This window comes from Phoca vitulina, unplaced genomic scaffold (genome assembly GCF_004348235.1).
Source record: "Phoca vitulina isolate PV1807 unplaced genomic scaffold, GSC_HSeal_1.0 scaffold23, whole genome shotgun sequence".
NCBI classification, from domain to species: domain Eukaryota; kingdom Metazoa; phylum Chordata; class Mammalia; order Carnivora; family Phocidae; genus Phoca; species Phoca vitulina.
The window spans coordinates 21,289,337-21,316,873 of NW_022589726.1; the positions used below are offsets into that span (position 1 = coordinate 21,289,337).

Sequence of the window (27,537 nt, forward strand, 5' to 3'; positions counted from 1 at the left end):
TTCTGAAGGTAAAACATAATCAGATGTGGGGTGCCTGGGTGGCTCAGTGTCTGCCTTCGGCTCAGGTCATGATCCCAGGGTCCTGGGATTAAGCCCCGCATCAGGCTCCCTGCTCTGCAGGAAGCCTGCTTCTCCCTCTCCCTCTGCCACTCCCCCTGCTTGTGTTCCTGCTCTGGCTAACTCTCTCTCTCTGTCAAATAAATGAATAAAATCTTAAAACAAACAAACAAACATGATCAGATGTGAGATGTTACAGAGACAGAGGCATCAAGGATGATTCCCAGGTTTTAGGCTCAAGTAACTGGAAGGACAGTCTTTATGTCCTAATATGGGGGTGGCTGTGGGAAGAAGCCTGGGGGAAACATTAAATTTGAGATGCATATTAGACATCCACGTAGAGATGTTAAGTAGGCAATGAGGTATACGAGTTTGAAGTTAATACTTTTACATTATGACTGTTCCCAGTATGTTCGATCTCTCCAACAGGTACCAATTCCTTAAGAACAAAAACACCTCACTTATCACTTTACTCACAAGTATTATCCTCCTCAAGACTATCTGCTCCTACTTTATATACAGTTCTAATAAGATTAGATTTCTAGGTTCTGAATCTATAAAAGACAGAAGCAGCAAATTTAAAGTGGGGGGGAAGCAGCTATAACTGACAGCTGACAAAGGAATAGATATTACAAAAAGCTGACAAAAACTAGAAGCATCTAGCATTCTGAGATTATTTACTATAGGAACAAATAGCTGTACATAAATGTAAGTCAGTAGTCCCTGAAGGCCTTTTGTTATAGCACAAAATATTTCTAATTATCTTTAGTTACATTTAATGAAATCAATTTTTCAATGATATAATACATTTTTTAAAATATTGCTATTATAAATGGAAGAAATGGGGATGCCTGAGTGGCTTAGCAGGTTAAGCGTCAGCCTTCGGCTCAGGTTATGATCCCAGGGTCCTGGGATTGAGTCCCGCACTGGGCTCCTTGCTCAGCAGGGAGCCTGCTTCTCCCTCTGCCTGCCACTCCCCCTGCTTGTGCTCTCTCTCTCTCTCTCTGACAAATAAATAAATAAAATCTTTTAAGGTGGGGGGGCACGCCTTGGTGGCTTAGTTGGTTAGGTCGTGGTCTCAGGGTCCTGGGATCAAAACCTCCATCAGGCTCTCCACTCAGCGGCAAGTCTGCTTCTCCCTCTCCCTCTGTGATCACTTTTGCTCTCTCTTAAATAAAGTCTTTAAAAAATAAATAAATAAAAAATAAATGAAAGAAATAGCTGGCTCAGTCAGTACAGCATGTGACTCTTGATCTTGGGATTGTGGGTTTGAGCACCACACTGATTGTAGAGATTACTTTAAAAAAATAAAATCTTAGAAAAAAAGTTGGGGGAGAATACCTGGCTGGCTCAGTCGGAGAAGCATGCGACTCTTGATCTTGGGGTCAGGAGTTCGAGGCCCATGCTGGGTGTGGAGATTACTTAAATAAATAAACAAACTTAAAAAAAAAAGCTGGGGGGGGAGAAAAAAAGAAATGGTATGTACAAGTTAATATCAATTATTTGAAAATTTGATGTATGTGTTATTTTCATAGGATTTATTGCAAGGGAGCAAATGAAATTACTTACATGAAAGTCACTGAATAAACATTTATTCTGGCCTCACCCTGTGCTGGAAATGATGGATATAAGAAAAAGCAACCTGTCATTCAAGTTCAAGTCTCTTTTTTTTTTTTTTTTTTTTTTTTTTAATTTTAAAGATTTTTATTTATTTATTTGAGAGAGAGAGAATGAGAGAGAGCAAGCACATGAGAGGGGGGAAGGTCAGAGGGAGAAGCAGACTCCCTGCCGAGCAGGGAGCCCGATGCGGGACTCGATCCAGGGACTCCAGGATCATGACCTGAGCCGAAGGCAGTCGCTTAACCAACTGAGCCACCCAGGCGCCCAAGTTCAAGTCTCTTTTTGAGGGATGGAAATATAAACAACTAATTGTAATACAATGTGATCAGTGGAATGAACACAGACTTTGAACTAAGATAACTGGGTTTGAATTTTGCCACTATTCTTAGCTTACAGTTTGAATTGCTAACCATTCTTAACTTGCCAGCCATTCAAAAACAAGTAGCAGGCCACAGTTGACCTATGTATGAGCAGTAGTCTACCAACCCCTGGTGTACAGGAATATTGGGGGTGAATATGGTGATCAGAACAGATGATTCTGTTCCCTATTTCCTGGGTAAGAAAGGTTTGGAAGTTGGAGAGACACAGAGAGTCGAGCTGTGGCTGCTGGACATGTAACTCTCCTCCCTATTCTCTTTGCCTAGCTAACTGCAGCTCATCTTTCAGGTCTCTGCTCCCTTGTCACTAACTCCAGAACCTGCACTCTTCCCCTCCCTACCCAATCTGAGACTAACCTGAGGCTTTCACTACAGACTTCCAAAGAACCCTCACTACAAAGCCTTCACATTAAATTATAATTTCTGGTTTAACTGTCTTTCCTGCTAGATTGTAAATCCATGTAAATGGGAACCTTTCTACATGCTCAACATGATATCCTGAACATCTAGCCCAGTGCCGGGCACATAGTAAGTGCTAATAAATATCCACTGAAATGAATGAATCTAACAATAGTTGAGGCTCCCATCCAGCAACAGCTCTTTCAGGAACCTGTCAATACACAAATCCTTGCAGGCACTTGGGTGGTTTAGTTGGTTAAGTGTTCAACTCTTGATTTCAGCTCTGGTCATGATCTCAGGTACGTTAGATCAAGCCCCGAGACAGGCTCTCCTCTGGGCGTGGAGCCTGCTTAAGATTCTCTCTCTCCCTCTCTCTCTCTGCCCTTCCCACCCAGCCCCCCTTGTGCACTCTCTAATAAATAAATAAAACAAAACAAACAAAAACACAGATCCTTGGGCAGATTCCCTCCTTCCAGACAGAACTTTACTCTCCCCTCCCAGGACACGGGTCAAACTCTTTCCTCTTCTAACTCCGTTTCCTAGGCCAGATTTAAGGAATCTAAAGCTAACTCTCCCTGAAATCTCTTCCTTCCTTTCCCTTTCCAGCCCTGATGGTGAGACTCCCTAATTCCTTATTGTAATCTTGCTGTCATTTCCCCAGCAAGCTAGTAACAGCATCATTTACATTTACCAGTTTCCAGACTATCTAGGATATTGAAGAATAGGGTACTGAAAACATCTAGATGTTGTACTCTAAGTTTTCAATAAGAAAGGGGAAAAAATAGAGGCAGGGCAGGTAAACAACAGGGAATAGAAGAGGAAATTCTAGGGGCGCTGGGTGGCTCAGTCGTTAAGCGTCTGCCTTCGGCTCTGGTCGTGGTCCCAGGGTCCTGGGATCGAGTCCTGCGTCGGGCTCCCTGCTGGGCGGGAAGCCTGCTTCTCTCTCTCCCACCCCCCCGCTTGTGTTCCCTCTCTTGCCGTGTCTCTCTCTGTCAAATAAATAAATAAAATCTTTAAAAAAAAAAAAAAGAGGAAATTCTAATTTCTGACTAGCTGCATGAACAGCCTCTTACTGTAGACCACGTTAGCCCCAGGAGCACATAGCAATTAATGGAGCTGTCGCTCCTCTGCCTTTCCCCCAGCCTCTGCACCAGCACCGGCAGGGAAGTGAAGGGACCCCTTCACCCTCTATCCCTCACCTGCTTACACTACAATTTGCCTGAGACATCAAGACTCATCTCATTATGATCATTCCTTCTTTATATCACTTACCACAGGAATCCCAGGACTCTGGGTCATTCCAAATCCCTAAGTTCTCGTTCCCACATGGCTAAGTATATCCCCTTTCATCAACAGCTCCCCTCTCCTACTCAATTTCTGCTCCAAGTGATATCAGTTTCTTTGAGGCCACTGCTCTCTCTACAGTCCTACCTGTGGTTGCTCCTCTCCCACACCCTATACTACTGGGCCTCAGGCAGAAGAGGAGGTATTCATGTTGTCCCTCACCTCTGCTTCCAGATTATTCCCCTTCCTTCCTTCCTAAAACAGCTTCCTGTCAGATGATGCTACCACCTCCCACCCCTCTGTTGCATTCATCTGGCTATGCCTAGATTACTTCTCAAGCCTCCCAGATTTTTTTTTTTTTAAGATTTTATTTATTTATTTGACAGAGAGAGACACAGCGAGAGAGGGAACACAAGCAGGGGAAGCGGGAGAGGGAGAAGCAGGCTTCCCGCTGAGCGGGGAGCCCGATGTGGGGCTCGATCCCAGGACCCTGGGATCATGACCTAAGCCGAAGGCAGACGCTTAACAACTGAGCCACCCAGGCACCCCCTCAAGCCTCCCAGATTTTAGTTCCTATCTCACTGGCCTGTCATAAGTCCAAGTGATTCACTCACTCACCTAGGTGACTGTTGTGATACTTGGCCTTCTCAGTTTCTTGACTGCCTCATAGGCAAACAACCCTACCCTCTACCCTACTGTAGCCACTCACTCCCTCAATCAATATCCTGTCCTAGAACGTGCCAACACAGTAACTACAGTCTCTCCATAATCTCTACTTCATCTGCACCCCACCCTCCAATCACCACTCCCTATCTTTTCAGGTTGCTCCCTCTAGCACCCCAACTCCAACAATACTTTGACCCCACCAGGAATTACAAGCCATTGATTCCACTCCCCTCTCAGGTCTTTATCTCCTGCCTAAGCTTAGAGTTCAAAGTCCATTATAGCTTAGACTGAGGTCCACTCTCTTGCACGCACCTCAAGTGTCCTGCCCCCTCCCTCACTTCATCATATTTGCCTGGCAGAACACCCATCCTTATTAAATATAACTCCCTGTCAAACAACTAAGCACTTCAGGACATTCCAAAGACAAATGGAAATTTGAAAACTGCCAGGAAACTGGATATTAAGGAATTATTAAAATTTTTGGTATGATAATGGTATTTTTTGCAAGCATCCATATCTCTTAGAAATATGAAATATTTGTGCATAAAATATGATGTCCGGAGTTGCTTCAAAATAATGTGCAAGGGTGGAAGCAGATAACTGTACAGATAAAACAAGATCGGCCACTAGTTAGTATCTACTGAAGCTGTGTGACGAGTACATGATGGCTCTATTTTGTGTATTTAAAGTTTTCCCTAATAACATATTAAAAACAAAAAATACAATTGTCTCACTACTCTGTGCCTATACCATGCGGTTAAACGTGGCTTTGAAATGAAAAAAAACAAAAACACATACCCACACGTCCATACTAAACCATCTCACTTAAAATTCACAATCACTAACTTCAAATGGTATCTTAGCTCAACATGACAATCCTACGACTTCTGCCTTATCCATTCATTCCTCCACTCCCCTATAGGTCCATTTCATGTCATTTCCTCTCTCCTCAAGCCATCAACACCTGTTCTACATCTTCACTCCTGGCTGCTGCCCTTCCTTCCATTTTCTCAGTGAAACAAGAAGCACTCACTACCGCTACCAGCCTGGATTCCTGTTTGCCTGGTCTTCCCTGTTACTTACCATGGATGAACCGACTGCTCCTAAGGCCAATGCCTCCACTTGGATACCAGATCCCAAGCCCATTCCCCATTGCCCAGCCTTTCCCCATTCCCACCTCTGCATCAGCACTGTTTCCTTCTCTATAGATCCTGTCCATCAGCATTATATAAAAACATTCTTATTTCTCCCAATTTATTTTTATTCTTTTTTACTGAGGTATAATTGATACACAATATTATAGCTGTTTCAGGTGTACAATTATTTCTCTCATTTTATTTTATTTTTTTTTAAAGATTTATTTTTATTTGAAAGAGAGTGAGAGAGAGTGCACAAGAGGGGATAGGGTGAGAGGGAGAAGCAGACCCCCCACTGAGCAGGGAGTCAGATGCGGAACTCGATCCTGGGACTCCAGAATCATGACCTGAGCCGAAGGCAGTTGCTCAACCAACTTAGCCACCCAGGCGCCCCTATTTCTCCCATTTTAAAAGACAACTCTTTAACTCCAATTTCCCCTCCAGTTATGCATCCATTTCTCTGCTCTCCATGACAGCAGAACTAGAAGAAGCTGTCTATGCTCACTATCTCCAAATTCCTCTCCTCCCTTTCTCTTTCAAAATCACCCCAATGAGCTTTTATTTCCTGATTATTCCACCAAACCCTCTCCTATCAAGTTCAGCAACAACTTCCAAATTGCTAAATCCAATGGTCAACGTTCAGTTTTTATCTTATTTATATATCTGCAACATCTGGCACACCATACATATTCTTATTTTGTCTAAACGTTACCCTCTCCAGAACGTCAGCTCAATAAGATAGGGATGTTTCTTCTGTTCACAGTTATCTTTCTAGCACTGAGAAAGAACAGTGTCTAGTACATGTTCCATACATATTCCACTGATTCTAAAATGCCTTTTCCCCCCATATTTTAACATCTCTGAAATCCAGACACAACTGATGACATCTTTCAATTGTTGTATTTCTTCAAACCACCTATGACACTACCAACCCAAAACAACCTTTAATTAAAATCTCTGCTTGAGTGTTTTGTACCACTTGAGTATCTAGTGTGAATTCTGACTGAGAACCATTTCAAATCTCCAAGAAAGTTTTTCCCCCTCCTACACAACACCAGGATTGAGACATGCCTTCTGTCACTTTCTATGTGGTGGGTTTATTTCTCATTTACATTTTCATGTAGTTTCCCAGCTTTATGTAAGGCCTTGTAGAGACTACCCATCTTGGGCCTATTTTCTTTTTTTAGTAGTACATAAAATAGTGATGCATCTTACAACTGATAGTACCAAAATAGCAATACAAGCATATTATTTACAGAAATAGAAATAAATACAAAAAAGTGTTAACTAAAAAAGCTAAAACTGCCTCTGAGGAAAGTGAAATAAATGAGGAAAGCTTTTTTTTAAAACAAATTCTACAGAACTATTTGATTCTACACACTATATACACATATAACTTTGATAAAAATGAACCCTAAAACCTAAATAAAAGAAAAAAATTAAATAATCTTTGAGAAAAACAGAGGAGAGAGGAAAATGTATGTGGACCCGGGGGAAAAAAGCAGGGGTCAGAAGGTAGGAAGCCCTTGAGTCTATCTAGCAAGGGCAGAATAATGAGAAAGGACAAAAACAAAGGGAAGAACAGCTTAGCAAGGAGGACTGGACACAAAGCATGCTAAAACAGCCTAAGATTAAAAAAAAAAAAAAAAGCCAGAATAGGTTGTTTAATTGAAATTGTAGGGAATGATATAGAAATAGACCTTTTCAACTGAGCTCCATATTACCCATATTACTTAATGACCATCTCCATTTGGATATCCATTTGAATATACAAGTAGGATTCCATTTATTTAAAATAGAAGATACAAATTAAACTAGTGACAGAAAGCAAATTAGTGGTTGCCTATGGGGGGCAAGGGAAGTGGAGGAGAGGAAACTTTTGGGGGTTATAGATATGTTCATTATCTTGACCCCGATGATAGTTTCACAGTATATGTCAGAATTTAACAAATTGTCCACTGTAAATACATTAATTTATTCTATGTCAATTATACCTCAAACATAACACCTATTGTTATAAAGTTGGTTTATAAAAAATAAGACAGGGAGAGCCACAGATTAGAAGAACATTTGCAATGCATACAACTATAAAGGATTAGTATCCAAATGTATTAAGAATACTTATCAGTTTAAAGCAAAAACAAACAACTTAATAGAAAAATAAGCCATGGCAATTAACAAATAACACACAAGGGAGGAAACTTAAAAGACAATAAACAAACTGAAATATGTTCAAACTCACTAACAATGGAGGAAAGGCAAATTAAAACATAAAATAGTATGACACTCATAAGATCAGCAAAAGTTATAAAGAACCAATAAAATTCAGGATTGTCATAGAGCAAAATGAATTCTTATATACTATTGATGAGTGTATAAATTGAAACAACCTCTTTGGAAAGCATTTTGATGATATCTAGAAAATTAAACATGCATAAACCTTAAGACCCAGAAATTCTACTCTCACTCATCAGCACAAGGAAACATGTAGAAGGTTCACACTCCAACACTGTTTGTGATGGTTAAAAATTGGTTGGGGGGGGGGCGGGCACCTGGGTGGCTCAGTCAGTTAAGCATCTGACTTCAGCTCAGGTCGTGATCTTGGGATCCTGGAATTGACCCCACGTCGGGGTCCCCACTCAGCAGGGCATCTGCTTGTCCCTCTCCTTCTCCCTCTGCCCCTCCCTCTGCTCGTGCTCACTCTCTCTCTCAAAAAAATAAAATCTTAAAAAAAAACTTGGGGCTCCTGGGTGGCTCAGTCGGTTAAGTGTCCAACTCTTGATTTTAGCTCAGGTTACTATCTCAGGCTTGTGAGATAGTGCCCTATGTAGGGTTCTTTGCTCAGCAGGGAGTCTGCTTGAGATTCTCTCTCTCCCTCTCCCTCTGCCCCTCCCCCCGACTTGCACACACATGCGCTCTCCCTCTCAAATAAATCTTTTTAAAATTTTTTAAAAATAAAATGTATAGCCACATAACCGAACACCTACAGAAAACTTAAAATAAACTAGAGCTACATGTATTAACAAGGAACAAATCTCAAAAACCATGCTGAGCAACAAAAACAAACTGCCAAAAGATAAGCACAATATGATACTGCATTTATAAAATTAAAAAATTAAAATACTATTTTCCTTCTAAGAAGCCACAGATAAGACACATTATCTGACAAACCACTAAGAAAAAACTCTCCAGTTAATCAGTTGTAAAAATACATCACAAATGCAAAGATTAAATGGGGAGTTGGGGAAATATGCATCTTAGAACCAATGAAATACTCTTCTGTATAGTTTTTGTACATATACATAGTGAAATTTTTAAAAGCATGCAAGAGATTGTCACTGAATATGTTATAGTGGCTGCCTCTGGGGAAAGGAGGGCAACATAACTGCCATGTTTTCCTTAAAAAAAAAAATGTAGGGGCACCTGGGTGGCTCAGTTGGTTAAGCATCTGCCTTCCACTCTGGTCATGATCCCAGGGTCGTGGGATCAAGCCCCACATCAGGCTCCCTGTCCAGTGGGGGGCCTGCTTCTCCTCTCCCTCTGCCGCTCCCCCTGCTTGTACTCTCTCCCTCTCTCTGTCGGATAAATAAAATCTTTGAAAAAATAAAAATAAGTAAATAAATAAATAAACAATTGGTTTAGTTAGGTCAGTTGGGTGTCTGCCTTCAGCTCAGGTCATGATCCTGGGATTGAGCCCCATATCTGGCTCCCTGCTCGGCGGGAAGCCTGCTTCTCCCTCTCCCACTCCCCGTTTGTGTTCCCTCTCTCACTGTCTCTGTCAAATAAATAAATAAAATAAAATCTTAAAAAAAAAAAAAAAGAAGCCCCAGACTTTCAGACCTCTCATCTCCCATATTCTAATCCCCACACAGTTCTACACATCCCCTGCTCTGTCCCCACGTGCCACACATCTCTTTCCAAATTTTGAAATTCTTCCACTACATTTTCAACTTCTACTCTCAACATTTCCTTCAACTTCTTGTTCTAATTAAAATCTGGTTCTCGGGGCGCCTGGGTGGCTCAGTGGGTTAAGCAGCTGCCTTCGGCTCAGGTCATGATCCCAGGGTCCTGGGATCGAGCCCCGCATAGGGGGAAGCCTGCTTCTCCCTCTCCCACTCTCCCTGCTTGTGTTCCTCGTCTCGCTGTGTCTCTTTCTGTCAAATGAATAAATAAAATCTTTAAAAAATAAAAATAAAAAAAGAATAAAACCTAGTTCTCCTCTGAGGCCATACTTCCCTCGCTGCCCTCAAGTGGTGAAAGTTTTCTTTCCCACACCCTTTATACCATTGGACCTGGGGGTAAGGAGAGTGCCCTCCTTGCTCCTCACTGATGTTTCTAAATCAGTCTCCTTCCCTTTTCCCTAAAAAAACCCTCCACTTTGAATATCATGTGAAAACTCTATTACCCCTTACCTGGTTGTGATGGTTAATTTTATGTGTCAGCTTGACTGGATCATGGGGTACCCAGATATGTGGGTAAAGACCATATCTGCATGTGTCTGTGAGGGTGTTTTAGATGAGATTAGCATATGAAGTGGCAGACTGAGTTAAGCAGGTGGCCCTCCCCAATGTGGGTGGGTAGCATCCAATTCATCAAAGGCCTGAATAGAATAAAAAGGTAGAGGAAGAAAGAATTCCTTCTGTCTCTGCCTGACTGCTGAACTAAACTACCTATCAGTCTTCTGCCCTTGGATTGGGACTTACACCACTGGTGTTCCTAGTTCTTAGGCCTTTGGTCTTGGACTGGAATTTACACCACCGACTTTCCTGAATCCCCAGCTTGCAGACATCAGATCATGGGACTTCTCAGCCCCCATAATTATGTGAGCCAATCCATATAATAAATTTCATTCTAGACAGATACAGATAAAAATGCAGATATAAAGATAGAGATGAGAGAGATCGATCCTATGGGTTCTTTTTCTCTGGAGAACCCTAATACTCTGACTCTCCACTACACAGATCCTGTCTTAAGTCTCAGTGATTTCACACACATGATCTTTCTAATACCCCATGTCTCTGAATTCCTTGATTCCAATGATCTTGTCCTTCACCCACGAAGCCCATGCATGATAATGCCTCCATGATCTCTATTTTTGTATCCTACTGCCTGACCATGACCTACAATCTTTATCGCTACCTTTATGGCTCTGTCTCTCACATACCCAAATTCCAACATCTTTGGATCTCAATGGGACCTTCAATTCATTGATTCTACCATCTTTTCACCACCTCTTAGCCACTTCATGTCCTCCCTTTCCTGTTTACCTGGTTTAAATTCCACAATTTAAATGAGTATATTATCATAACCACTCCCTTACATATATGCTCTATTCCCTTGACCTTCTCATGTTTTATTCCACTATCTTGGTAAAAATCTCTCTCTGGTTAAATCCACTCCAAACATACACCCCTGCAGGTGTATGGCTGGAAGAAAAAAAAAACATACTCACTAATCTCACTTTAAATTCATGACCACAAGCCTCAAGGTCCCCTTAATGGCACCTGGAAATCATACACTACTTCCCTGCTGCAGCCATTCTCCCACTCTCCTGAACATTCATACCTTCCCCTCTCTCCACAAACCTCCATCATTTCCTCCCCACCCTCACTCTCAGCTGAGCACTCTGATTTCCTAATTCACTGAGAATATGACAACAATCAGAAGAAAACTTTCACAAACTTCTACTACCAAATCAATCCACCTACTTGATGGGTGGGTCTGAGATATATTTTGAAGATGTAATCAGTAAGATTTGGATATGGATCTGATGTGAGGTATGAGAAAGAGAAAAGAATCAAGGATGACTTTTAAGTCTTTGCTAAAATATTACTTTCTCAACAAGGCCTTCCCTACCACCTTCGGTGTCTGTCTGTCACACACACATATAGTCACATGCTTAGAGAGTGTCCCTTATCTTCCTTCTTGTTTTTTTTTATTTGGGGGGTGTTTTTAATACTAATTTTCACCAACTTAAATACTAAACATTCTAATCCTTTGCTTAATATCTGCCTTCCCCAACTAAAATAAGGATTTTTATGCTTAGTTCACTCCTGTGTATCAGACAAATAGACATTCATTAAATTTTGTTAAAGAAATGAAATGTCTCTAGCATGAGCAAATGGATAAATGGCGTCATTTACACAGGAAAAAGAATACCTTTCTTTTTTTCTTTTTTAAGTAGGCTCTATGCCCAGCATGGAGCCCAACATGGGGCTTGAACTCACAACCCTGAGATCAAGACCTGAGCTGATGATATCCCAGAGTCGGATGCTCAACCAGAGGAGCCACCCAGGAGCCCCCAGAAAAATTATACCTGTAGAGTGGGAAGAATCATGGTCTCTGTATAAAGGAACTTGTAATCTAGTGAAAGACAATGAAACATACATTTCAACACATTAGGATTCCATAATTTGTTAAATGTGTGATAGAAGCAAAACTGAAGAATATTCTATGATTCCATTTTTATCAAGTGTATGCTTTTGTATGTACATACACACTTGCACACACACACAACACATACATATATGTTTCTGCTCTATAGAAAAAGTTCTAGAAGGAAAAATACCAAACTGTTGGCCTGTGAGCTAAGAAAGGTAATATGCATGGGGAATGAGAGTGAAGAGAGGGTGAGGAGACTTTTGCTATTCACTTTACACATTTTACAATAAACATACTACTTTCGTAATTTAAAAAAGAGAGAAAGAGGGGCGACTGGGTGGTTCAGTCAGTTAAGCGTCTGCCCTCGGCTCAGGTCATGATCCCAGGGTCTTGGGATGAAGCCCCACATCGGGCTCCCTGCTCAGTGGAGAGGGAGAAGCAGGCTCTCCCTAAATAAAATCTTTAAAAAAGGAGAGAGAAAGAGAAGGAAAACATTTTCTTCTCAAAAGGAAAAAGAAATTACATTTAACAGAGGATTAATATCAAGAGTGTAAAAAACTTCATAAAACAAACCAAAAACCCAATTTAAAAACGAGCAAAGTATATAAAAAGACAATTCACAAAGAAATATAGTCAATAAACATATAAAACACACTCAACCTCATGTTTAATCGGGGAAAAAAATGCTTTCATTCATCAGATAATAGCCAATGTTCTAAGTGTGTAAATTTGTTATCTACAACTATTGGTTGGAGCATAATTTGGAAGGTTTTTTTAAGTAATTTAGTGAGCGACAAAGTAAATAATGTTATAATCCAAAGAATAAATTCCTGAATCCATAATGATGCAATTAAATTAAATAAATAAATGGGGGACAAAGTACAAGCCTCCTTACAAAAAAATTTCTAATTAATAAATATAGAAGTAATGAGAGAAATAGAAAACAACCATTTCAATAGCACAGTAATAACTGCTTTAGGCCAGATCCACTGAGGAATGCTAAAATTAATAGGTGGAACTTTTAAAGAGAAACAGTGTATTTGGATAGTCTCAAAGTATCTCCATAAAATATTTATTTATGACTGTGGAAGTTTAAACGTGTATCCAAATTCTTTCATATTTCTCCCTCCAGGAGATGGAACTTAATTCTCCTCGCCATGAGTGTGGGCTGGACTTGGTGACTTGCTTTTACCAACAGAGTATGGAAAGAGAAAAGCAGAAATTTTCCAGTGAAGAAACCTAGCAGACACCACCTTAATCAACTCATCAAGGTTAACATGACCAATAACAGGACATGTTGATATCGTCTATCCCCCCCCCCATATGATGCAATGAGAAGGGCATACCACCTCTGTGGTATTCTTACCCAAAACCCATAACCTTTGTCTGAGTATCAGAAAACATCAGACAAACCTATATTTAGGGATGTTCTACAAAATACCTGAACAGTACTCTTCTAAGTGTCAAGATAGTGAAAAAGACAAGAAAAAAACAGAAACTGTTACAGATTGCAGGACAATAAAGAGACATGCTGGCTAACTGCAATGTGGGATCTTGCACTGAATCCTAGAACTTTTTAGGACATTAGTGGAAAAACTGAGGAAATCCAAATAGTTTCTATAATAATATTGTACCAATGTTAATTTCTTAGTTTTGATACATGTACTATGGTTATGAAAGATGCTAACATTAGGGGAAGCTGGGGGAAGAGTATATGAGAGCTCTGTGTACTATCTTTACTCTTGTGCAAACTTAAAATTATTTCAAACCAAAAAAAAAATTTTTTTAAAGCAATTTGGCAGGATGCACCAAAATTTTTAGAATATACCCTTTTATACTCTTTCACCCAGCATTTCACCTCTAGCAACCTAGAGAAACACTCACATAGGTCCAACAAGAAGTTTATAAAAAAGTGTTCACTGAAGCATTGTTAGAAAATTGCAAGGGAGGGGCACCTGGGTGGCTCAGTTGGTTAAGAATCGGTCTTTGACTCAGGTCATGATATCAGGGTCCTGGGATCAAGCCCCGTATTCGGCACCCTGCTCAGTGAAGAGTCTGCTTCTCCCTCTCCTTCTGCCCCTCCCCCCTGCTCGTGCTCATTCTCTCTCTCTCTCTCTCTCTCTCAAATAAATAAATAAAATCTTAAAAAAAAACTGCAAGGGACACACACACACACACACACACACACACACATATCCATCAACTGAAAAATGATTACATAAAATGCATATGCATATTATAGAATAAACACCATACAGAATAAAATGGGTCTGTATATAATGATGTGAAAAAAATCTCCAAGATATATTAAGAAGTTATAGAATATATAAAATAACATAAAAACAATACATACCTAAAATAATTTTTTTTTTTTTTTTTTAAGATTTTATTTATTTATTTGACAGAGAGAGACACAGCTAGAGAGGGAACACAAGCAGGGGGAGTGGGAGAGGGAGAAGCAGACTCCCCGCTGAGCGGGGAGCCCGATGCGGGGCTCGATCCCAGGTCCCTGGGATCATGACCTGAGCCGAAGGCAGAAGTTTAACGACTGAGCCACCCAGGCGCCCCTAAAATAATTTTTATGTAAATATATAAACGTAAATGGGACAATTCAAAAGAGTACTCAATAGGCTTATGACAGGATTGCCTCTGGAGAGAGGAATGTTCTTGAAGAGGAGAGTTATTCTTTAGTAAGGACAAGAGCTGATCAAAATAAAGGGACGTTTCATTTTTTGGTCTGTATATTTCTATAATACTTGAATTTTTATCAATATTTCTAAACTACTTGGCAATAAAAAATAAGGAGGTAAATAAGCATTTCATATACTACAAAAAGTCTTGTGTCAGCCCAGGAAAAACTCTGGAAGGACATATAAAAAAAGTACTATCAGTGATGGCCTTTGGGGAAGAGAACTGGAGAAACTGTTTTCACCATTTACCTCTGTACTATTTAATTTTGTTTAAAATTTAACAAATTTTTTAAAATTTAATGTGCATTTTTTTAGGGATGCCTGGGTGGCTCAGTCAGTTAAGCATCCAACTCTTGATTTCAGCTCAAGTCATGATCTCAGCGTCGTGAAATCGAGCCCCGCATCGGGCTCTGCACTGGGCATGGAGCCTGCTTGGGATTCTCTCTCTCCCTCTGCCCCTGTCCCCCACTCCCACTCTCTCTCTAACAAAAAATAATAATAATAATAAAATAAATAGTGTGCATTTTTTAAAGTACACTATGACAAGTGTTATTATGAAAGTATGTAACAGATTTCAAAGCTCAAAAGAAGGGGTGTTTAGTCTGCCTGAGAGACTTAGGACAGTCACCAATGGATTTATTTAGAAAGCATTCCAGGCAGCGTTTATGGAATGGGCAAAGGCACAGAGTCAATCAAAAAGATAGGAGGGTTCAGAGCTGCAGCAAATAGAACATAAAGCTTGAGAGTACAGGGGGAGAGTGCCTTAGGGGGGATTTGAATAATCACCAGTCCCTGAAAGCATACACTTCCCTTTGTTACCTTTCCCAAGAAAATAACCAAATTTAGACTTGCATACAGTTTTCGGTATGTTCTGCCTAAAGCTACTGCCCCACTCCAAATCATGACATACTGAAATAAAATACTATAAACCTGCCAGAATATATTCATCAGTTCAAGATGGTACAATCCTGACAGGAGAGTAATCCTAAATTAATTACTTTGATCTCCTATTCTCATCTATCTTCTTTTGATCAGCCCATAAAGCCAAGTTGCAATAAACATAAAAACAATGATAATGCATCAGCTACACAGAGGTAATCCCTTGCTTTTCGAAAGTTCGCCTTACACCACTTCTCTTTTACAAAAGATCTATGTTAGTACCTGTTTCCACTAACCGAAGGAAATCCAAAGAGGATTTTCGCTTTTACAAAAAAAGGTGAAAAGCGAACATAGCATTCAGCATCTGTTTTGCAGCAAGCTCTTAGAAAAGCAGCGCACTGCCCAGCAGTGAGAGTGGCGCCCTTAAGCTCCTTCCCTGGGAACTACACTCAGCATCTCAACATCAAGCTGCCACAGCTTTGAACTGTGTATGTGAGCATCTGTGCTTTATCTTGATTTATTTTGTGCATCCATTAGCAAGATGTGTCCTAAGGTAGCAGAAAAGCCTAAGAGAGGTTATTTTTGGGTCCGGAAATGCAGAAAAATTTTCCATATAAATTAATGGTAAATGCTTCTTCACTTTATGCCATGTAAACTTAAAAAAAAGTTTCATAAGAATGTCTACTTTCAGATAGAAGGGGAAACCCATAGCAGTAAATACAAAAAGAAGGTTTCCCTGACCCAGTTTTCAAAAAATTTTGATTGTGGCATTCATAACAAATGTCTCATACATGGTAGAATGAAGAAAGATGATCTAAATCTCAGATATAACTAGATGGCACTACTGCTTTGTAATTCTTAGGAATAAATTAAACATTGATGATATACTGATTTCTGACAAAGATAAACTGATTTTTGCATAAGTGTTTCTAATTTCTTGATTTGGGGGCATCAATTAAAAGCAAAGCACGAACACTGACACAGTCAAAACTTTATTGATAACAAAGATTTTGTTGCCTTTGCACCCTTATTTGCAAAAGCTAAGCAAAGTCCCCTTCAGGCCACAAGTAGCAAAAATACTTTTAACTATATTATTAGCTAATATTTATTGAGTGCATACTATGTGCACTTACTGAACTATTTTATGCCCATTAAAATTCAATGGTCATAACTCAACAAAAAAACAATCCAATTAAAAATTGGGCAAAAGACTTAATAGACATTTCTCCAGAGAAGATACACAAATAATCAACAAGTGAATAAAAAGATACTCAACATCAGTAGTCACTAAGGAAATGCAAATCAAATTCACAATAAGATATCACTTTACACCTACTAAGACCACTAAAATCAAAAGGAAAAATAAAAGGAAAATTCCAAGTATTGCCAAGGATGTGGAGAACTGGATCCCTCAAACATTGCTGCTAGGAATGTAAAATGGTGCAGCCTCTGTGAAAAACAGTATGGCAGTTCCTCAAAAAGTTAAATATGAAAATTCTATATGGGGGTGTCAGTTAAGCAGCCAACTCTTGATTTCAGCTCAGGTTGTAAGATCGACCCCGGAGACCCTCTCCCTCTGCCCCTCCCCCCATCTCTCTCCCTCTTAAAAAAAAAAAAAAAATTCTATATGACCCAGCAATTCCATGCTCAGCTATAGAGCCAAAAGAATTGAAAACAGATAATCAAACCCTGGTATATGAATGTTCATGGCAACATTATTCACAATAGCCAAAAAGTGAGAATGACACAACTGTCCATCAACAGATAAAAGCATAAACAAAATGTGATATATCCATACAAGAGAACTGTATTCAGCTATAAAAAGGAATGAAATACTGGTACATGCTACAACATGGATGAACCTCAAAAACATTACACTAAGTGAAAGATGCCAAACACAAAAGATCATATATTATAGGATTCCATTTATTTGAAACATCCAGAATAGGTAAATTCAGAGAGACAAAAAGCACATTGGTGGTTACCAAGAAACACGGCAAGAGGAGAATGAAGAGTGACTGCTTAATGAGTATGAGGTCTCCTTTGGGGGTGAGGCAAAAGTTCTGGAACTAGATAGAGTGATGGCTGTACAACACTGTGAATGCACTAAATACCACTGAACCGTATACTTTAAAGAGTTAATTTTATGTTATGTGAATTTCACCTAAAAATATTCAACAGTCATGACAACTCTGTTGCCATGGGATTACTACTGCACCAATTCTACAAATTCAGAAACACAGGCTCAGAGAAATTAAAAGATGACCAAGTCCACAGACGGTAGAGGAACAGAGATTCAAAGCTGGATCTATGTGCCAGATTTGTGATCCTTTTTTTGGTGTTGTGTTGACAGAATATAGTCCCTCTCACCAACAATTAATTTTATGCCCAGCTATCTATAATCCAACATATTAGCAACTCCTATGTGATAAAACTAACAGGTTTGCACTCTTAACAAACATGTTATACAGCTTCCCTATTTTAATAAGAAATTAGAAGAAAAATAATACAACATGGAAATATTATAATTATCAGTATTAGCCTGATCATAACCGACACCATTCAGTAGATCCACATTTCAGGCATCAAAAAGTTCAGCTGCCAAGAAGTTTAATAATATGCTTAGGGCTATTTCACAATGGAAATAATTAGCCAGTAGAGTGTGAAAGGATCATGTGTTCTCAGCTTTACTGCCCAATCAAAAATGTAATCATGTAAAAATTGAATATAATTCTAATCTTATTTAAATATTAAGATTTCAGGTAACAAGTAATCAGGATGAAGGTACCAAATATCCCTCATTTTCAGGAGTTTTTTTCTACTTCTTCAGGTTAGATGCCTAAACAAATTTGGTAATCACTGTTGTTGAACTGTTTCTTGTGCTCCCAAATCACAATAACATCAAATAAAAATGCCTTGTAGTCTAACTTATAGGATCATCATAACATTTATGTATCAGCAGGCAGACAAATGACAAATATCAACTTTTTTTTTAATTTTTTTTAAAGAGTTTATTTATTTATTTGACAGAGTGAAAGATAGCGAGAGCAGGAACACAAGCAGGGGGAATGGGAGAGGGAGAAGCAGGCTTCCCACCGAGCAGGGAGCCCGATGAGGGGCTCAATCCCAGAACCCTGGGATCATGACTTGAGCTGAAGGCAGACACGTAACGACTGAGCCACCCAGGCACCCCCAAATATAAACTTTTAATTTATTTATTTTAGTATATTTTTTTTAGAGAGAGCGCGCATGCATGAGAGTGGGGGAGGGGGGAAAAGGGCAGGGGGGACAGGCAGAGGTAAAAGGAGAAAGAGAATCCCAAGCAGGCTCCATGCTCAGTGCGGAGCCCCAACACGGGGCTCGATCTTACAACCCTGAGATCATGACCCAAGCCAAAATCAAGAATCAGACACTTAACTGACTGAGCCATCCAGGTGCCCCAAATATATCAACTTTCAAAAAACCAACATAAAATACAACATTTGCATAGTGACAGAGATGAAAAAAATTACCCAACTAAGCCTTGTTTAAAGCATTGTCAACAAGGAATTAGATAACCATCTCAAGAAACCTAGTGTGTACTGACCAGTAAGATATAACAAAACATCAAGCTTGCATCTAAGCTTTAGCTGATTTAGTCTGTAGTGGTTCTGTATCATTTGCCATTCAGGTACAATACTTTAGCTTCCTGTAATTCCATCTTAGTTATAGATGCATTTCACTGCTTTCATCAAATATGAGAGAGCTTCTCATGATGAGATCCTTATGCTGAGGACTTGTGCAGGATATGCAGGTAGGCAATGAAGGCAATTCACTATAAAGATTAAGAAGATAACCAAACAAAGTAAGCAGAGGAGTCACTGCCACTACACGCGGATGCACATTCCAAATCAATGCTAACAGGAGACAACCAGGAAGAGCCAACAGTGAGCTGACCATGTTGACACATATCAGAGACCAAGAGGACAATTTATTTTTTTTAAGATTTATTTATTTATTTGAGAGAGAGAGAGCAAGTGAGCACGAGTCGGGGGAGAGGAGGGGTAGAGGGAGAGGGAGAAGCAGACTCCCTGCCGAGCAGGGAGCCAGATGTGGGGTCCGATCCCAGGACCCTGAGATCATGATCTGAACTGATGGCAGACACTTAACCAAATGAGCCACCCAGGCACCCCCCAAGAGGATAACTTAAAGACAAGTATTGCTCTACTACTGATGGTAGCCTTAAAACAGCAACAAATAATTTACTGCTGGACGTATCACATGTACTCAAGAGAGGAAAGACTGCAAGTTGTACACTTTGGTCTTTCCAGTCCTTTATACAGGTCAGTGGGAAGTAACATCACTGGCAGTGTCTTCACTTACCTATCATGACTCATCTAAATCATATAATGGCCTCATCACAAATCTTTTCCTCAGGCCAAATATCCTTTAGCCAATTGTAAACACATACACACACACACACACACACACACACTCACACACACTCCACAGCTAGTAATCATGTTATTTTGCTAATTAAGTAATATAAAAAATCCCTCCTTCTTACCAGTAATCCAATGTTGTTATTTAGGGTTTGAACTAGTACGAATCGCTACGTAACCCCTAACCACAAATTAGTCATAGGATAATGACTATAGAAGTTGCCTTTAAGCTAATAGCTATATCCTCAAACCCTGCAGAATCTATGTAGAAGATGACATATATTTCACGCACCCCCTTACAGACCACTATGGTAGATTTGAACATGGAGAGCAAAATGCTGGCCTCTGACCAATCCTTAATATCCAGTAACTTAAACATAAGGTGTTTACAAACTTTAAATCTTTAGAAATACAGTGACCCTTGAATAACACGGGTTTGAACTGCATTTGTCCACTTATACACGGATTTTTTTCGATAAATACAGTACTGTAAATGTATTTGTTCTTCCTTACGGCCTTCTTTTTTTTTTCTTATGGCCTTCTTAATATTTTCTTTTCTCTAGCTACTTTATCGTAAGAATACAATATATAATACACAGTTAAGTGTTTGGAAAGTCCAAAGTTATACACAAATTTTCCACTGCACAGGGGCCAGTGCCCCTAACTCCCACATTGTTCAAGGGTCAACCCTATTTCAGAACCAACAGACCACCTCCAAGGTAAGTGTGGGCTAACTCTTTTACGAAGCTTCCAGAAAATGGCATGTGAGCCTGAAGTCCCTTTGTAACACAATAATCTCAAGAAGCAAGATGCAGGGATAATTAATATCTTTGTGACACTTAGAAAAAATGAATTGGGAGGTTAGACCTATCCTAAGAGGCAGTCCACTGTCAGTCTGCAGCTATTTCAATCTACTATACTTGGTACATTAGAACTCATATATATATATTTATATGTGTGTGTATATAAATAAACATATATATACACACATAAATAGAGGAAAAATGGAGTCAAACGACTTGAGCCAATTTTACTTCCTGCATTACAGCTACCTTCTTGAAATATTTAAAGCACATGGCAGGCACTCAAACTTTTTTCAGTGAATGAAGGGATGCACAAGATAAGCAGTAACCAGCAGCTCATACATGTAAAACATTTTTAAATGAAAAAAGTACCCTGGATTTCAAAGGCAGCAAAGTGAACTGAAAATGCTCTATACTACTGACAACATTTTTCAAATACACATACAGATAATATTTTTAAGATGATTACCCACATTTACAGGTATGACTAGAAAGATCTATATTTAACAAATGGTTCCTTCCACATTGGATATATTTCACACTTTAGAACAGATACTCCCATTTTCTTCATCAGCTGAATTGTCTGAAAGATTTTCAAAAGTACTTTACTGCTAAGTTGAAATGTATTTTAATATGCTTGCCAGATGTCATGATACAAAAATATAAATAGGCAGAAGCTAAGACAGAGCCATGAAAACTAGGTAAATCATTTCCTTTTGAATCACTTCCAGTACAAGTGTCCTACGAACAGTACAGAAAAAGTCAGTATAGGAAACATCATCCCTCAAACATAAGGCCAAGTGCTACTTTCAGGTGAACACAAATAAACCACCACTTAAAAGTAACAATTCCTCACAGGGCACACCTGGGTGGCTCAGTCAGTTAAGCGTGCAACTCTTGGTTTCGGCTCAGGTAACGAATGATCTCAGGGTTGTGAGTTGGAGCCCTGAGTCAGGCTCCACACTCAGCAGATGTCTGCTTGAAAATTCTCTCCCTCTATCCCTCCCCTCCACTTGTGCTCTCTCTCTCTCTAAAATAAATAAATAAATCTTTAAAAGTAACAACACTTCAGGGTGCCTAGGTGCCTCAGTCATTAAGCGTCTGCTTTCAGCTCAGGTCATGATATCAGGGTCCTGGGATCCAGCCCCATATCGGGCTCCCTGCTCAGCAGGAAGCCTGCTTCTCCCTCTCCCACTCCCCCTGCTTGTGTTCCCTCTCTCACTGTGTCTCTGTCAAATAAATAAATAAAATCTTTTAAATAAATAAATAAATGTAACAACACTTCCTCAAAAATTAAACAGAATTACCATATGACCCAGAAATCCCACTTCTTAGTATATATTCAAAAAAACTGAAAGCAAGGACTCAAACAGATACTTGTACATCAATGTTCCCAGCAGCATTATTCACAACAGCCAAAAGGTAGAAACGACCCAAGTGTCTAAATGGATAAACAAAATGTGGTATACCCTTACAATGGAATATTATGCGGTCCTAAAAAAGGCATGAAATTCTGACACAAGCTAAAATATTGATGAACCTTAAAGACATCATGCTAAGTGAAATAAGCCAGATACAAATGGTCAAATACTATTATTCTACTTATATGAGATTCCTAGAGTAGTCATATTCATAGAGACAGCGGAATGGCTGAGGGAAGAGAGGAATGGGGAGTTATTGTTTGACAGTTTCAGTTTGGGAAGATTAAAATGTTCTGGAGATGGATGGTGGTGATGGCTGTATAACAATGTGAATGTACTTAATACCACTGTACTTAATGGTTTAAATGGTAAACTTACGTTATCTATATTTTACCACAACTTTTTAAAAGTAACCGAGCAAGAATGATGGTCAAACCTTTGTGGCAAAAATATATCAAGAAAAGTGGTAAGAGTCTGTAACAGGCATGCTTCATGTCATCCTCCAGAGCCTAGATGACTTACCTGAAAGTCAAGACCTCAGAATAGGAGGGATGGACATGCCATTTTCATGTTGCTACAGATTTACACCAAGCAACTGAGGAAGATGAATTATATTCTACAAGAGGTCATTTACTAAATAATGAATGGGCTCCCCTTCCCAACAATTAAATCAGAAAAAACAAAGCTCTTCCTTCCAGTCTCCAATGGAAATAACAATATTGAAATAATCAGTTGTACTAACAAGCAGCAGAGTGGATCCTAAAGACTGACTTAAAGTTCCCGTGTTTAATATTGTAGCTCTATAATGGGAAACAGCAAGCAGCAATAATAATAATATATACAAACTTCCTTCACTGCTTTTATTAAGTGATTTGTACAAGTTACCTAACCTTTCTCAGCTTCATCTGAAAAATAGGGATAATGCTTACTTACATCTACCTTGTAAGGGTTGTTTGAAGATCTTATGAAGTGATATATATAAAACACTGAGTTCAGTGCCTAGAATACATAAATGCTCAACAAATAAAAATTCCCTCCCCTCCTGCCATGCACTAGTATCTGAGGCCCTTTGCCACTCCTGGAATCAAACCCCCCAGCGCTATGCTGATGTTTTGGCCAGCAACCTATGGCTCCTCCCTCAGGCCCCAGCTGTTTCTCTCAGTTCTACTTGTTTCACTCCTGGTTTCTAAGAGGATCCTGTCTATATTTAGAGATAATGCCCGTACCAACTGTGGACTCAACAGGTGCTTGGGAGGGCACTTGAGCTCTCAGCAGTTTTCGATTGTTTTCAGAGTTAATTGGTTCTGACTCCACAACTGGCTGCCTTGACTTCTACAAGGAAGAGCGCCACCTAGGCACAGTACTCAGCAGTACACTAGACTAAACAGAAAATTAAGTGTTCACAGATCAAACCCTTAGCAAGATTAGCTCTACTATCCGGACCCCAGAAGATGTGTTAAATCACAGGAGCAATAAACATTTATAAACTCTACAGATGTAGCCCACTAACCCAATATTCATCTAAATCACCATTATCAGGGCGCCTGGGTGGCTCAGTGGGTTAAGCATCTGCCTTCAGCTCAGGTCATGATCCCAGGGTCCTGGGATCCAGCCAGGAGTTGGGATCCCCACTGAGCCGGGAGCCTGCTTCTCCCTCTGCCCCTCCACCTGCTCATGCTCCCTCTCCCCCTCCTCTCTCTCAAATAAATAAAATCTTTACTAAATAAATAAATAAAATAAATCACCATTATCATATCAGACCCAAGTTTCAACCAATTCATGATGCCTGTACTACAACCAAGATTAGGAGGAGGGATAAAGCAGGTACAACAACCAGGCAGTGAAGATTTAAAGAAGGCATCCAACAGAGCTGGGTCCGAATGTGGCTTTAGTTACTACCTCTGTGACCCTAGTAAATTATTTAAACTCTTAATTATAAAATAGGAGAGAACTGTGAGGATTAAGTTAAATGAGATAATGCATGCAAAACAAACTTAGCACCTTGCCTAGTCCACTGTAGGAGGTCAATAAAGAGCCACATTATCACTAGTGAAGACACTCCTTGCTTTGTTCAGTTTTTGTAAGATATACGAAAAGTGACAATTTAGATCATTACATTTGGATCTTTATAGTCTAATGCTACCATCCAAGACCTAGCCGGAAATATAAATGGATAAATTCCCAGAAATCTTAGGTGAGTCAGCAAAACTTAATACCCAATAAATAAAAAGATTAACACTATTTATGAACACTTAATGGTAACTACAATTTCAAAGTCAGCAATCTTGTGTCTAGTACCACTCAATATTTGGTTTGGAAATCCAAGTATCAAGGAGATCAATGCAAAGATCATAACCCCAGAAATACTTTCCCACAGTATTTTCAAATCACCTTTATTCAAACTGGAAGGTATAAAGCAACCTGATAATTTGATATCAGCATCAAGAATTTCTTGAGGCAGAACCCAAACTCTCCCAGGAGCATAAAACCAGTAGCAGATGGTACATGAACATTTCTCAGTGAGAAACTACAATTCTAACAAAGTATAGATAACTTCGATTTTATCAAGGCTATTCATCACCTTTTAGTCTAAATGAAAACAAACTCTTGGTTCTCCCCCCAAACACCCTAAACTCTGCATTATCACTGACCTAACTCAAAGCAAGATGCCTACTGTTGGTGATATGTTCTCCCCTGCTTCATTAACCACAGGTAAATTACATACAGTAACCTGATGATCATAGGAGAAATAAATACTACAGGCATGCTTCATCAATGAAACGGACTATAAATGATAACCGAATTATTAAAAGAACAGCTTGTACTGCTCAGCAGAGGGACCAACCTGAGAAAGATCCACCTTCCAAAAGAACCCAATCATCCTGGATAAATTAGAAGAAAGATGCCACTGTAGTCCACCTACCCTATACTCTCAAACAAGATCTACCCTTCCGCTTTAATTCAAGCCCAAACCACATCTATTTTATTTCTCTGCTACCCTTTCCCTTATTTTCTCTCCGTCCTCCCCTCCCCATTCCAAAAATGCCTTTCTATCTCTTTATTTTTCAAATCCCACTTTGCCCCCAAATCCTGAGGACCTCGGACACCCACGCAGATGACCTTACGCATCCCCACTGCATTCCCAATTCATTGTACTTCTCATCCCAAATGACCCATTCTTTCATTCCTTTCGATCTCTCGTTGTTTCTCAAAATCCAATACCCCACACACGCTCACACCAGAGTCCCCCCTTACTCCATTGTTTCCCCGGCCTGTGCCTGGAAACCCCCCCAACTCGGACCCGTGTGTTTCGGTCCGCCCCACTGACCCCCGAAGCCTTTCACCATCTGGGTACTCCAGGTCCCAAAGGGCTCAAGTCGCCCGCCTCTCCACACCCCAACCCCCAACAACTACCCCCTCCCCCGTGCCCTCCCTCAGCCCGCTCTCTTGCACCTTTGTGTCCCCCTTGTCCCCCACCAACCCCTCCACCCAGTACCCTCAGCCTCACCTACCCGGGGCCCCCGCAGTTGCCGCGTCCCCCCAGTTCCGGGCTCTGCGTTCCGGACGCTCCAGGGTCTGAGAAGAGGAAAGGAGCTCCTCCGCCTCCTTCTCCTCTTCTAGAGCGGCCGCCGTCGCCGCCGCGCTCCTCCCCCAGCTCTCCCAGAGCCGGACGCCGCCCCGCCCCCACCGCCCCTTTCCCCGCTTCGGCCGGGCGGCGGGCTGGGGATCGCAGCGGCGGCTGGGGGCCGGAGTGCCAGCGGAACCACACCGACCTCGCCGGGGCTCGCGCTGTTCGCCCCGCCCCGGAGCCCGCTCGGGCGCGTGCGCGCCAGCCAGCCAGCGCACAGGGCGCGTGCTCGCGCCGGCGCGAACCCGGCGCGCCGAGCTCGAGGCCGTTGCAGCCAACCCGCGCGCGAAGGCCGGGGCACGAGGCGGCCCGCGCGCCGGGGATCTGTGAGTGGAGAGACGCGGGGCGGGAGGCGGGCTCCAGTCGTCGGGTTACCGCTCCTCTCGTGACCCCGTCCCTCGCGCCTCTCACCGCCCGCCGGGTTGCGTGCCTGAGTTGAGGGAGCTCGGGCGTCGCCGGGAATTGGGAATAACGAGGAAGAGTAGGGATGGGAGGAGTGCGTCGGGAACAAACTAGATGGGAGTGGGGACAGGTGAGACAAGAGCTCGTGCCCATGTGCAGAACAGCCCAGGCCCAGAAAGAGCGGGGCGGCGCGAGGAGGGGGAACAGCGCGCTCGGGGAGTGGAGGGCCTGAGCTGGAACTGCCGGAAAGAGCCGAAACTCCCCCGGAGATTGCCGAAGGCGGACGCCTCGAGGGGAGCCTCGCGAAGGGCTTTAATCTCTAGGTCCCTGGAGGGACCGGCTGTCTCAAGCGGCCTTCCCTTTCGCGGCTCATGACCCCGCCCCTCGCCTTACCCTCTTTCCCGACCCAAGTTTGACTCCAAAAGGCCATTTCAGAGCCACCGACTTCGGGAAACTCCCGGACGTCCGGACTTCGCGGCCGCTCAGCTTTCTGGGAGTCGGTAGAGGCCGGTGCGGGGTCGGGGGCAGGATAACCTCTAGAACCACTTGAGGGTTCTCTACCACGTCCGCCAGACACACTGCCCAAGCCCGTTTCTGAGTCGGTTTTCTGGTCTGCTCAGCTGTCTGCATCCCTCCGTGCGGCTGTGGGCAGTCGGGCCGGCGGTGAATCTTTATGTTAAATACTCCTCTTGCTTGGTGATCAGATTCCCAACCTCCCCAGGGCAGAACCATCTCCAATATCAGCGCACCTTTCTAGCCAGTGTCGGGCATGTGTGAAGTACTCACCCCACCGTCAACTGCTTAGTGGTCGATTAGGAGCGGCCAGAGGCTGGGGATTTAGATAGTTAACACTGAAAAGATTAATCAGAATCTGTCCCCATGTTCTTAGCTTTTGAGGCCAAAGCATAAGGGGCTCTGGACTGGCATCAGCGACAAGCCTGAAAGTGTACATGAGTGTGTATAGCTAGACACCACAGGCACATGTTTGTTTTCCACGCTTTTGCTAGCTATTGAAGTCCCAGTACCTGTAATGGAGTAAGATCTCTCTGAAGTTATCTGGTCCTTTGTGTTTAACTTTGCATGAGTTTGGAGAGTCGAAACACCCTGGAGCCCACTGACCCCTGGTTAATGATGCCTGATCTAATCCAACCATATCATTTACAGATCTAAAGAAACAGAATACAAGGTCATCCAGCTAGTTAGGGCACTATATCATATGTTGCTTACTACTGAATCTTTTCTCAAAGATTCAAATACATGCTTACTATTGAATATTTTCTCAAAGATTCAAATAGAAGCAAACTGTCCAAATATCGGCTCTCTTTTCATTTACTAAATTCCTAAGTACCCAGTGAGAGGTAGGCATTGTTTTA

At 41.2% G+C, this 27,537-nt stretch overlaps 1 protein-coding gene across 2 annotated transcripts in view; it reads right to left on the minus strand.

Annotated features, from left to right (window-relative positions):
• Positions 1-25,948, minus strand: part of SPATS2 (spermatogenesis associated serine rich 2) — a 139,317-nt gene extending 113,369 nt beyond the window's left edge. For both annotated transcript variants that reach the window (XM_032420435.1, XM_032420436.1), the window contains exon 1: positions 25,647-25,948. The gene's annotated coding sequence lies outside the window, so the exon portion shown is untranslated. The remainder of the gene's footprint in view (positions 1-25,646) is intronic.
• Between the last annotated feature and the right edge of the window lie 1,589 nt (positions 25,949-27,537).